Below are 13,468 nucleotides of genomic sequence, written 5' to 3'. Positions count from 1 at the left end.
TACTGTATGAGTATGTTCTATGTGCTGTTGCACCAGTTGTAAAGATATTCACAAGATCAAAAATTGCTATGGTAAGTAGTACACTGAGATGTTGGTGAGCTGAACATCTTTCTAGATTGTTAATGAAAGATGGTGAAGCAAAATTTGATCCTACAGTATATTTGTTTATGATCTGTCGATCCCTATACAAAGCGTGGAGAGAAAAATTCCGGAATTTGTCCTAACACAGGCCTTCCTTTATTCCCTACAATGACGTTTAGAGGCTTCTTTCTAGATTCGCTAGAGCTTCACACCTTACTGCATATTCGAAGTCAAAGATAAACAAGTATTCTGTAATAACTTGTCTGATTATCTACCTAATCCGTTACAAAAACAATCATAACCAGAGAAAAAGCTCTTTGTATAACACTTCATGAAGGCACAAGACATTTTGTTAATGGCTGGTAGAGAGTTCAGTATTATACGTACACTCTTATTGCTACTGATTAATATAGTTACAATATGTTGTCATACGGAATAGCGATCGACTAAAACAAATGTTAAATGATAGAGATGGATTTAAAAAAGAAAATAAATTATAGCAAAAGCTACTGAGATCCTAACGATAATTGAGAAACAAAAATAAATTATTACTCCACGATGGTAATACTGCTTGTGTCTGAGTTCGGGAAGTTTGGTGGAAGAAGAAAGACGTAGAAAATAGTGCGTGAAGAAGAAACATCAATGTGTAAATTTCGGTTAATATTGAGTGCTGCTGCTGTATGTAAAACTGTATGAGTGCGATTTTTATGCTTGTGCACTACTTGTAGCGATATTCACAAGAACATAAAATTACTGTTTTGAGCAGTACTTTGAGAGGTTGATGAGTTGAGCGTCTTTGTAGATTTATAATAAAAGACAGCGAAGCGAAATTCGATGATGATTGTGACGCAGTTAAAAAACAATGTAGTTTCAATATTAGACTAACACTCGTTTGAGGAATTATGGGCAGGAAAATTGTCAACACAAATTTATTTGCAAGGAAATTAACGCTTGAGAGCACATGAATATATTTGCTAATTAATTGGCATAGTTTATGACACTGGATGCCGTAACATATGACGCGATGTGATGTGTCACTCTTTTACAATTGTCTCTTATGAGTGCAGTTTTACTTCTTTGTTCCTTGGTACAATATAGGAATCAAAATTTGGATAATCAGATTTTTTCATTTCTCGTTGCCCCATTGTATTCGATTTTGAATATTGATGTAAACTGTCTAATTTTGCTTTTTGTGTTTAAAAAGGTATTGATCTGTACGAGATCATAAGTAAGAGAAGTTTTGTTAAAGATGAAGCTATTAATGGAGCTGCATAAAATTTTTCTTAACCCTCTATTTCTTTTGAATTCTATGTAAATTTAGGTAGAATGAGTATCTGTATGCTAATTATGACTGGTGAGGCGCTACACATGACGTTTAGCAGCTTACTTCCTTGTTTCTCTTTCTTTAAAATTATCTGTTTCACTTGTGGCAACTGGAGAGCTACAAACAATTTGTTAGAGGTTGAGGGAATCCTAAATGCAATCTTACTGCTTTTCCTTGGAAAATTTTAATTTACGATGTAGAAGAAAAAGTAAAAGTGATTACTTTTAATATCAGATAAAGCGATTTGCGAAGCCATTTAAAATTTTCGTTCTATTTTATGAATTTTAACTGCTCCTAGGTCTCTTAACTTCTGTGATTTCAACAAATCGCAACGACAGTGATACGCAAACATAAAATCGAGTGCATAACGATAGAAAGAAGTGAATCTTTCTAAGGAAACATCGAAGCCGAAAGATGTAGTCCGGAAGTCCGTAAAACAAGTATCGTCATTTTTAACAAATGTATTTTTTATTGTTGGACTGTTGAAAGAAGACAACACTATAATAGTACCTATGACTTTCCTTTTCAGACACAGAGTGTGATTAGCACGGAGACAATGGCTACATTATTCGTAAGGTCATTGAAATTAATTTATCTCGCGTCTTCACATCCAGTAAAAACTGACTTCTCGGATTCTTGGAATACCATTGCTGTATTCTGAACTTAAACTGAATGTGTGTTGCAAAAATCTATACATTCACATTATTATGACCAGTAACGGAGGTATTCCTTCCTCGTGCCTAGCCTCATAAAGTATGCAAGGTCCGCATAGTGGTAACGTTTTAATTTCCCACAGGTTTCAACACTTCTTGTCTGGGGTCACTTTCAGAAGAAATCTCCCATTTGGCGTAGGGTTTGACTACTTCTGGAATACCAGTTACTGGTCAGGCTGTTGGTTCACTGAACTAAGAACTTCCGCAAACCTGTTATATTACAGTTACCGACGTCAGCTCTATTTACGTGTGAGAATCTTCTTATGTTACGGTGCTACGCTGAGAAAACATTAAACGGCGATAAAATCTGCCCTGTTCCAGTACTGACATAAGAGAATGGTGTTTAGAGTTTTGCATACCAAAGAGCAGTCCGTGAGTTTCCGTTTAAGCTCGGCTAGCAACACTAGGTATAAAAGACTTATGTAAATAAATCTCTTGTACACAAAACCGTAGCAACGTTGAACATAAAGTGATTGTAGTAAATGTGAGATGATGAATGTATGTGGAGGACCTGAGGCATATTTTGCTATGTGAAGTAACGTAAACGATGCAGGGAATAGTGGATAGTGGATTTAGTACACCATGCTCCGAAAGTACCCTCCTTCTTTTATCCGGAATGTACTGTAAGGAGTGTGTCAGAACTTTCCATTACGTTGATTAAACATTACATTGAGTATCGAAAACAATATAGCCAACTTAAGGCTATTCTTTGCATTGTGTAAGATTCTGCGATTCTCTATGGAAATAAATAAGCACTAGATATCGATAGTAACAATCTGAGGACGAAACATGGGAGCGCGATTCTAAGCATTGTTGTGAGACGAGGTCTGTCTGCAAGAGTAAAATTTCGGTAGCAGAAATGGGCAAACTGAAACACGTAACTGTTTCGAAACAATTGAAACAGTACAATGTAATGTTTCGATACGCTGTTTCGAAACAGTGAAACAGTTTGTGTTTTGTAATCGAATAGATCTACACATTTTATCATCTTGAATGGCTACTGTATAAGTATGTCCATATAAACACAAATGAGGTGCGAGAGCGCTAATCATATCGCAGAAAGTATGAAACTTTCACTTAGGTGTCTTGGCAGTTTCGTATTTCCTGCAGCAAGTGCACTGCTTTCGTGTCGTGTGACTTCCATACTTTTCAATTGGCTGAGGACAGAGTTTGTATGTTTGACATAATAGATTTTGCCAAACTCGTTTCCCTGTATTCTAGCTCTTAATTTTGATAGGTTGCATGAGTGAAAATCCGTATGTGCTCTTGAAAAGGCATATCATGAGATGTAATTTATTGAGATAGCGTTCTGGGAAGGAAGGCACTGAATTAACATTCATGAGTGAGCCACTCACACTTTTCTTAGTCAAATTTTCCGTTTTTTGTCTCATAGAGCAGGCCTGCAAAGTGACTGATGCACGCAGATAAAAAAATTATCATAACAGACTGGAGCATATAACGCAATGGTAAAGTGTAGTGGACTGGCCCGACAGCCAATTCACTATGACGGGTAGCCGAAAGGCACGCTTTTAAACTCACGCAGGCTGGCGTGAGGTCTGGAACAGGTCAGAGAAATAAGACTAGCAAAACAGGACGTAACTGGTAGAATACTTAACTTTAATTCATAATTGATGAACATCGGTCTGACGGTACAGGCATCATAAGATAAATATCTATTGATAATGGCGCCTTGCTAGGTCGTAGCAAATGACGTAGCTGAAGGCTATGCTAACTATCGTCTCGGCAAATGAGAGCGTATTTGTCAGTTAACCGTCGCTAGCAAAGTCGGCTGTACAACTGGGGCGAGTGCTAGGAAGTCTCTCTAGACCTGCCGTGTGGCGGCGCTTGGTCTGTAATCACTGACAGTGGCGACACGCGGGTCCGACGTATACTAACGGACCGCGGCCGATTTAAAGGCTACCACCTAGCAAGTGTGGTGTCTGGCGGTGACACCACAGTAAAGTATGGCAGTTTTTCATCAAACATTCACAAGTCAGCTGAATACAGCTCTTAATATGTACACTTGATAGAACTGGAAAACATGTTAAAATATTTCAAGGTAACTGAAATGCAGAGATCGGTATGTTGCCTTGTAGTATAAAATCCAGATTAAAATTTAAAACAGTTCATACAGTGCAATGCCCTTGTGACACCTACATCATGGCAGATCTGGCGCTACACCACTTACAATTCTTGCTAAAGAAGTTTGTCTGATGTACAGTCTTATGGAGATCACTCAAGTACTCACAGCAAGCAGATATATTTTCATTTTATTGTAAACTTCGTCAGGAAATCAGAGATGAAGTTAAGTTCCTGTTGGAATGCAATTTTTATCACAGTATCCGAAGGACAAAAACAAAAGTATCAAAGTACCATTGTTGAACTGCATGAGAATTATTTATGATACACAAGTATTAAGACGCCTATATTGCGCAATAACCAAACATGGTGTATTTACAAAAATAAACATACAAACATGTACATACATAAATCAGATGATTGTTCTCAAACACACAAATAAACATACTGGTGAACAAAAACGTGTCTCCTGTGTGCAACAAATTTCAGAAGTATGTTCCTGTAAGGTAGCTACATGCAGGATTTAGTGGACTAAACAAAATACAGTCGGATACAAATTCAATGCACATTCTCCAGAGAAAAACAATATCAATTGAAATTTTACTGTTTAATTTCTGAGTAGATCTACTGTACCTATTCTCAGTTTTAGTTTAGAAATATCATTTTTGATACTTTTCCACTTGAAGGACGGGATAGTCTGTCTTTTATTGTTTGCTCTTGCTTTTAAAATATGCGCTCACATAGAACAGAGGTGGCCATAATACAAAGACATCGTTTCATTATTTCAAACAGCGGAGGAAACAACACATGGTGTTCTTTCCACGACAGCAATGGATAATGTGATCTGACATCTTCATATATTTATCAAGCTATACTTGCAGCACGTGGATTGCCTACACTTTGGATCAACTCTCCTACAGCTTGGTCAAAATCCTGCCAAATGTTGCCAGTGCTAGAGTTGAATGACCTCACCTTAAATGGTTTTGCCGGTGGTGGATTGTCTGTAGAACACCTTGTGGGTTTCTGTCGTATTAAACAGCACTTGTTAATTATGGCATCTTTTGTTTCTTTTAATCGATGCCCAGTTTTTATGAACCCATGCTCCGTGAAGCGAGGATCCAGTAATGTTGCTCCGCAAGCAATTGCTTTATCTGCAAACTTTTGAACGAGGAGGGTAGAGATTCCATTATCAAGTTTAGCAGTTACTATATTAATGGCTTCATTGCTGTAATCTGAGTTTTTCAGTCTCAGACATTGACTTTGTAAACCTATGCTTAATAAGACAACTTTTGACAGTTGCATTTCTTTTGTTGCTAATTTCTGTTGTGACTTGCTTAAAGGGAGATAGTATTTCACAAGATTTTTCAATAACTGATCAGTCTTCATTGGACAGTTTTGTCTGTGAATCCAAACTGAGGATGGTGAGGGTGCAAAGGCTATATGATACATGGAATTCCATCTTGTAGGGAAATCTTGTTTTGGCGTTAAAATACGGAAGCCCATTTGCTTCTAAATATTGTGTAATTTCTCAAATACTTGAGGACTTCTTTTGAAAAATTTCACTATTGACTTCACTTTTGTCCTTGTATGTGTAATTGGTTCAGGGCTTACTTTCACAATTAAATTCAGTGTATGTGCAAAGCAAGGTATATGCCACCATTTGCATCATCACTGCCTTCACCATATTAGGTGTATTATCTGTAGTACAAGCTATAATTTTATTGGTAATACCCTCAGTTGAAGTCACATTTTGTAATTCAATGGAAATGTTTTCAGCTGTATGCTTGTTATGGAATTTAAAACTAGATAACAAATATGACTTCAGATTGAAGTTTTCATCAATGAAGTGAGCAGTCATTGCAATATAATTCTCATTTTTCACAGATGTCTATCAAGCAGTCGTAATGCAGATGGAGGATGCAGCTTACACTGCAGATCTTTCTCATATTAGTGTGTTGTCGAACACTTGAGAGATTAAGCTTTTGGTGACGGTTTTTCTACAGGGATGTACACAGTTTTCATTTAATAAATAAGTCATTTTTCTAATCTCTACACTCTCATCTACATTAAACGGAAGATATTCTTTAACAACAAGTCATAAAATCTGTTTGTTTATTATGGTTCACTTGGATGAAGGCACTGATCTTGGTGCAAATCCAGTAATCTTTGTTTGTCTACCACATCTACCCAGAACTGAACCAGCAGATTCCTGAACAGTTGCTGTAGTCGTTGAACTGACTTCGTCACTGCCCAGATTCATAAAAACTGGTTTCGAACGAGTTTCACTTAAATTAACTGTTGGATGCTTATGTCGCAAATGTCTGTTTAAGCAAGAGGTTGAACTACTATTAAACGACAACACTGCCGATCACAAGTTACACTTAATTTCCTCAGGATTCGTCTTCATAAAATAATCCCACACCATGCTTCATAAAATAATCCCACACCGTGCTTCTTAACGCCATAGCTGAAGACAGAAGAACCACCACGAGTGGATCTGGAGGTGGGAGCAAACTGCAGAAACAACAGATACGCCACTGGGATTCCCACATTCCATTAGTATGGGTAAGATACCCATCCTGCTAATTTCCATGCACACAAAAGGAATCTTTGTGGATAATAGACTCACAAATAACACCAAGTAATTCGAATAAATAACAAAATATAACAGAAAAAATTTTTGTCTTTCAAGATGTTTCGAACCATTACTATAAATTCACCATGCTTCCTAGACCTTCCCGTTCACCATTATACTATCAGTGACACGTCAAAAAGATTGCGTGCAATCATACCTACATCAATTTTATGTATGTGTCTAATAACTGTCACTCTACGCCTTTTTTTTATTCAAAATGTTGTAGGCTTATTTGCGTTTCTTAATATGATTACTGTACATGAACAGAGAAGCGTATGTTTTAAAAAATGTCTAATTTAACTGAATGATTTTCACACATTTATTATTTTGAATGTGAATAGTGTGCGTTGTTTTATTATTTGGTTAATGTTTATAAAGCAGATGTTACGCCATTTCGGAATAGGGCAGTCAGCTAGAAACGAAGCTGTATTTTCGGAAACCTTAAGCTTTATGCTATTGCTTGCCAAAAAGATTTCGAGAGTCTTGAAAGTGTTTCATGAAGTGGTATGTTAAATGTGTTTCAGTACCTGAGCCGAGCCCGAATCTCGTCCGACACAGAGCGGAATGAAACATCACTGTTTCGATACAGTTAGTCCGTTCCAAGCACAGACGGACTGAAACAGCGTTATTTTGAAACAACGATACAGTTTCTGTGTCTGGCTCGAGATCGCATCTGGTTCGGTTATCCGAGACAGGGGCGGAATGAAACACCACTGTTTCGAAACAGTGAACCATAGCTGTTCCGAAACACTGAAACAGTTCCACGTATCGATACACTGTATCGAAACATAGAAACAGTGGCCAAGTCTATTCGGTAGTGATGTTCGAGAGCTCAGTGACAGAAGACCGTGTCACGCTGCCCTCAAGTCGCTGATGACACATCTTACCACACTCAAGGCCTGATTTCATTTATACGGCTAGGAGAGATTTAGATGGCTTACCTACGCTTGAGGATGAAATTCAATATAAAATTCGCAATCATAGCGTAAAGATCGATTGCAGGGTTAGGCTCGTGATTATTAGTCTGAGTTAGCAATAATCTCATGTTTTACTTCTCAGTAAAAGAAGCGTCCTTATTCTCCAAAAAATAATTCTCCACATCTAATTTATAAACATGCTGTGGTTATTGAATGTTAATGTAACTTTGAAATTGAAATAATTTGTTAATCTGGTCCTCAGCCATTATTGGTACTTATAAGGTCATTGTCCGGCATTTCGCCATTATTAATATTTGTCGAGCTACAACTTGTATTATTGGTCCTGATGATTTCTGAAGTTTTCAAATAGACTTAATTTATGAAATCCCTTCTTACAAGTTATTTAGTAGTTAACAAGACCGAACCAAACTCCTTTTTATTAAATTCATTTTTAATAACAATAAGCTTTAGTCGTTGCTGCTGCAATCTGCTGCGAATTCCTGTAAACCACCTGGATAAAGCAGTCATCTAAAGAGGCGAATGCAAAACTTAGGGCCAAAACAGAGACACTGACACACCACACTATGTCATGTACTCTAATCCAGTAAATTCCATTGCACAAGCCAGATTCTGTATCACTTGTAAATTCTTATTGAAATACGCAGCCAGATAGCTTAGGTATTCATTGTTAAAGGTTCATTTGTTCCTGTAGTTTTTCATATACAAATATGCAGTCAGATAGCTTTTCCAAATGTCAGTTTTAAATTTTTCACGTAACGATCTGTTGAGGGCTTAAATGACAGTTAAACTGACATACAACACGCACACAGTGTTATACTGGTTAGATTGCGATTACTGATAGCTCAGGTTGCTTGTCGAGTCAATTTTCACAGACGAACATAGGCTTTATTTGTTGTAGGTACACTACAAACCGTAAACAAGAATAGGCTTAGGACTGAGTGTCCATCAAGAGTGACTTGAATGTTATCTCTGAGTCAGTAGGGAAACACCTTTGATCTGTCCGAAGAAACTTCACGTCGTACAGTGAAACTTCTATTTACCTGTCCTTAGATGTATGAAACTCAACACAGGCTCCTTCATTAATTTCAGCTAGAAGCATTTTTTTTTAAGAATGTTACCTGTACGATGACGAAGGGGAGCATGTGTTAGTACAGACTCCTTAGCCAGATCTCGTTTTGCTGGACACTGTCCTGGTGGACGTCTCCGACTTACTGACGGCTCCAATCGGCCATCTCGTGTATTTTTGGTGAATCGGTATCAGGTATAGTGTGGTGCATATTTGAAAGTGTTGTGCCTTAAGCAAGTTCAATTACGGTCTGTTTACAGTGAATCAGTTAAGTTTTCAAGAAAATTTCGTCTAGGTATTCTGGCACCAAACTATCTCCATTAGTCCAGAACACGGTACTTGCATCGTCAGTAAAACGTTTTCAGTTTACTGAATATACGATTGAAGAAAATTTTCGCGTAAAACCAGAAGTGATTCAATTATTGACATCTGCGCCTTATCACTAGTGACTGCTCCTCATACTGTTCTTTCGATCCACTGTGCCTGTTTGTGTTAAATACTACCGGATTCATCTTTGCGGGCATCTGAAACCTACAGGATATTAAGAGAATATAAGTGGTCGGCACCCGTCCAGAGGTCAAATAGGAAACACGTGTAGCGACATCACAATAGACACACGGAACACTGAGAATAAAAAAATAACGAGGGAATACACTGTTCTACACTTCCATCGAAGGACGCCATATGAAATAGGTTTGCACATTTGGCCATTAAAATAAGTTTCCCAGTTTACGTTCCTTTCTTGAAGAATCTGAATATTTACTTTTACTTTTGTATGTAACACAGTTCACTGATGCAGTTATTGACGCCCATCTCGCTGGAACGGACTCAGACTTCACAGAAACACTTTTTTATGTTCTACTACACTAGAGTTTCTGGTAGGAAGAATATGATGTATAATGACGTAGATACAGTTTGGAGGGTAGGGGAGAGGCTGTGTTAGACTAACGCTTTGAGCTAGCTCAAGAGGCGTGCTATGGTGGCTCAGGAAGACAATGGTCTTGGTTCGATTTCCGGTCCGTCGCACAATTTTAATCTGTTTTGAAGATTCACTGACATATTTATTCATAAAACTTACCTGCAATATTCGTGATGGTTATAGAGAGAGGTGGCACAGGGGTTAAGAAAGAGGAAGAAGACCAGGGTTCAAATCCCCGTCAAGACAACCAGATTAAAGTTTTCCTTGGTTTTTCAGATACTTAAGTAAGGCAAATAGCCCTATGTTTACTTTAAAAGGACCCGGCTTTTCCTTCTCCATCTTTTCTCTGCCGCGGTTTGCACTCTGCTGATGTTGTCACTGGCGGGCATTTAACAACTATTTTCCTTCCTGCCTTCCTTTTTCCCTTCATCACAGACGCTTACAAGAGTGGCGTATTTCTACAGCGAAGCTACTGCAGAGAAACACTGTTTGGTTAGAGGAGGAACGTTATCCGTCGTTAACGTGGTTTTCTGAATGTTCGTAGCGTGAGAAGCTCTCCAGAGCGTAAAGATGTCGCGTGGTGCGGTCGCGTGCTGGAATTCGAGCCACGAATACAGGATCGATAAACCGCTAAATTGCAGGGCTTCACTCTCCTTAAGTCTCTGGTCACACGACGGCTCTATTTACTTTCTGTCGCTTGGGAAGCACTCGAACCAAAATAGACATTTCACGTTTTTAGAGATATGTAGCGCCCAAACGTGACTATATCTCTCGCTTATTAATCGTGCAACATGTTTTATTGGGATACCGAAGAATTTTACACTCATAATAATAATATAGAAAATCTCGAAGACATCAACTAAGCAACATGTCACTGCTCAGGCGCCAGTACTGATTAATAAATTTACTCAACTGGGTTTAATAAAAACGCGGTTTGTTACAGGTGGCCCGAAGCGCAGTATCCTGAGAGAATCTCTTTGAACTTTCTATAACTGCTGTCTGCAGACATGGGATTCACTATGTAAAATCGTACAGTGCAACAGATTCTCAGTTTATTTCACAAGCGACACATTACACTTTGCAAGGATTGAACATTAATTACTAACACTTTCAATTCAAACAGTACATCGATGGTTACATTAATGACTAGTTGCTGGCTAGGTTTGGAGATCGACGGTGACGGCGATTTGATTTTGACGATAGCGACTATACGAACAGAATTATGCATGTGTTCTCTTTGTTGCTCCCTGGACGAGACCAGCATATGCAGCTTCAAGGTTAAATGATTAACGAATGGTTAATAGAGCAGGTAAAACCTGTTGCTTCCACCAAATAATTGTTCATTCAATAGCACTTAAGCCGCCACAAGCATCAGCACGAATAATAAATTGTAATGCAAGAAGAATACTGCTGGTACTGCCCCCGTAATGCATGGTAGGATATCTTACGTCATGAATACGTCATCCTCCAGTGTCTAACCGATGTATATAATGCAATAACTCTAAAGAAATTCAGTCAGAAGTTCAGTACCTGGAGACAGGAATTTGCTGTGGAATAATGTTCACTACTCACAGCATTTATAAATTTTAACAAACTGAGTTTCAAAAAATAAAGTACGCTTATCACAGTTAACAATCGTACATTTCTGCGCTACTAACCACCTTCGTGGGGGATTAAATAAACTGAACAGTATCATACATTGGCGAAAACATACGAAAATTCACGAAAAAAAGTTCCTTTACCATCCTTTACCATAAGTCTCAAGTTTAAGTTCTGTAACTGAATTCTGAGTGCAGATATCTCTCAAAATTAACTACAGAAAAGTTTTTAAAGTTCAGAGTAAATCGCCTAACACGGGATATTAAAGCTCATACGTGGAAATTATTTTAGAGTATTCGTTATGGAAACGTCCACACTGCAACCAGCTCCCCTATCGCGAAATCTAACTCTCCACCAGTTGAAAATATTTCAGTGCTCCATATCGACACAGTGAAAATGAGAAGTTCACTGCCAAATACTTATTCCAGTTCACTCACGAGGCGACCTACTACCGCACATCCATCCTGCCTGTCCCAGATCTCAGCCCTGACTGACAAGCGAATGGAAATACAAAAAAAAAGGGCTAAAATGGCTGCAGCTATTTAAACCCTCACATTCACGTTATAACGTTTCCATAAATAGGAGGATGCGGAAACAGAATTTTCTTTGACTAACGTTTGTCTCTGTATTTAAGGTATGAGAGGGCGGGAACGTTATAACTAGCAGTCCAGTTACGTAGGTTCAAAGTACCTAATTTGGCTTCAGTTAGACACATAACGGTTAAAACTTAAAGTGATTCCTCAACCGACTATTTTCATTTAATGTTATAAAAAAAATCCCGTATAATTTATATCCAGCTATTCCTACCCGGGCGCAAAATATATCGTTAGCAGTACGTCAATAATTGGCTACTCACCGGAAATTTAAACTGCCGCGCTGAAGGAACATAGACTTAGAAAAGATCTGATTATTATCTGTTGCATAAAACTCAAATTTATTTTTAGAACAAGATTAATAATTTAAGAAGATTCGATCTACGGCTGTTAGCGTCTGATCGAATGTTCTAGTCAACGCTATGTCACCGAGTTTGATGAGCTACAAAAGTTCTTGTCAACGTTCTTCAATAGGATACAGTGTCAAACTCCTTGAAATACAACAATTTACTATCGGAATTAATTATTATTCAACTAATGAAATTACACAAGTAGATTAAAGCAGATGCTTATGTGCTCGGCTGAAGGTTCTGAAGGGGACAGAACAATAGTTGGTAGTAGCTTTTTATCGTCCATCAAAGATATTATAGAGCTGGCTTATAGCAGATCAATCACATCCTTCCTTTGATTTTTATAGAATTACAATTCATTTTTGGAAAAAAAACGATAAGCTAATTATCGCTGCCCAATGCAATATTCATAAATCATGATTTTGTGGAGAAATTGTAAGTCCATTTGGAGGCGTTACAACACGAGTCAAGAGAAAACATGTCTGACTTCCGAAAACTGCTTAGAACTATAAACATACCTGATATACATTTACTATACATGAAACGGCCCGTGAATTTACTCTGCTTTCTAATGCTGTTTGTATTTTACCTGTAAATCAAATACAGTAGTTTCATCAGAAATAATGGTTCTGTGCATTTAAAAGCTACTTTGGGTTGTTATGTTACCAATAAAAAAAAATCGAGTAAAACTAATTACAATCATACATCCCTAATTACATCTAGCTGGTAATGCTGCTGCTACTATCAATGTTTCATACCGTGCTCATGAGAAAATTCGGTTTTTGTGTTCGGAATGTACATTCCAGCCTGCAATCCAAAATAGACAATATTTATAAAACATCTACTCCGGGACTTTGGTAATGTTCAATGAGACCTATCCACAGACACTCCATTTGTAAGAATCGCTTAAGGCGTTATCGAGATATAAAATTTTAAATATCATTAGACACATAAAAAATTTGACATTAAATAACATGAAACCTATACATCCTGTCGAGGATGTGTCATCACCCATGTACTCGTCCTAATTTTGTCTTTCTAACGATGTTACTGGCTTCTCTGTCAATAGCTGTTGGACCATGGCGGTTGCCCATCATTTGTTCATGCTGATGGCCGGGTTTTTCAGCTCACGCAGCCAGAGCTGCCAACTTGTGTTCTAAAATTCTCATAC

This window comes from Schistocerca piceifrons, chromosome 3, assembly GCF_021461385.2.
Source record: "Schistocerca piceifrons isolate TAMUIC-IGC-003096 chromosome 3, iqSchPice1.1, whole genome shotgun sequence".
Lineage (NCBI taxonomy): Eukaryota > Metazoa > Arthropoda > Insecta > Orthoptera > Acrididae > Schistocerca > Schistocerca piceifrons.
Note: the sequence above shows the minus strand (reverse complement) of the source record.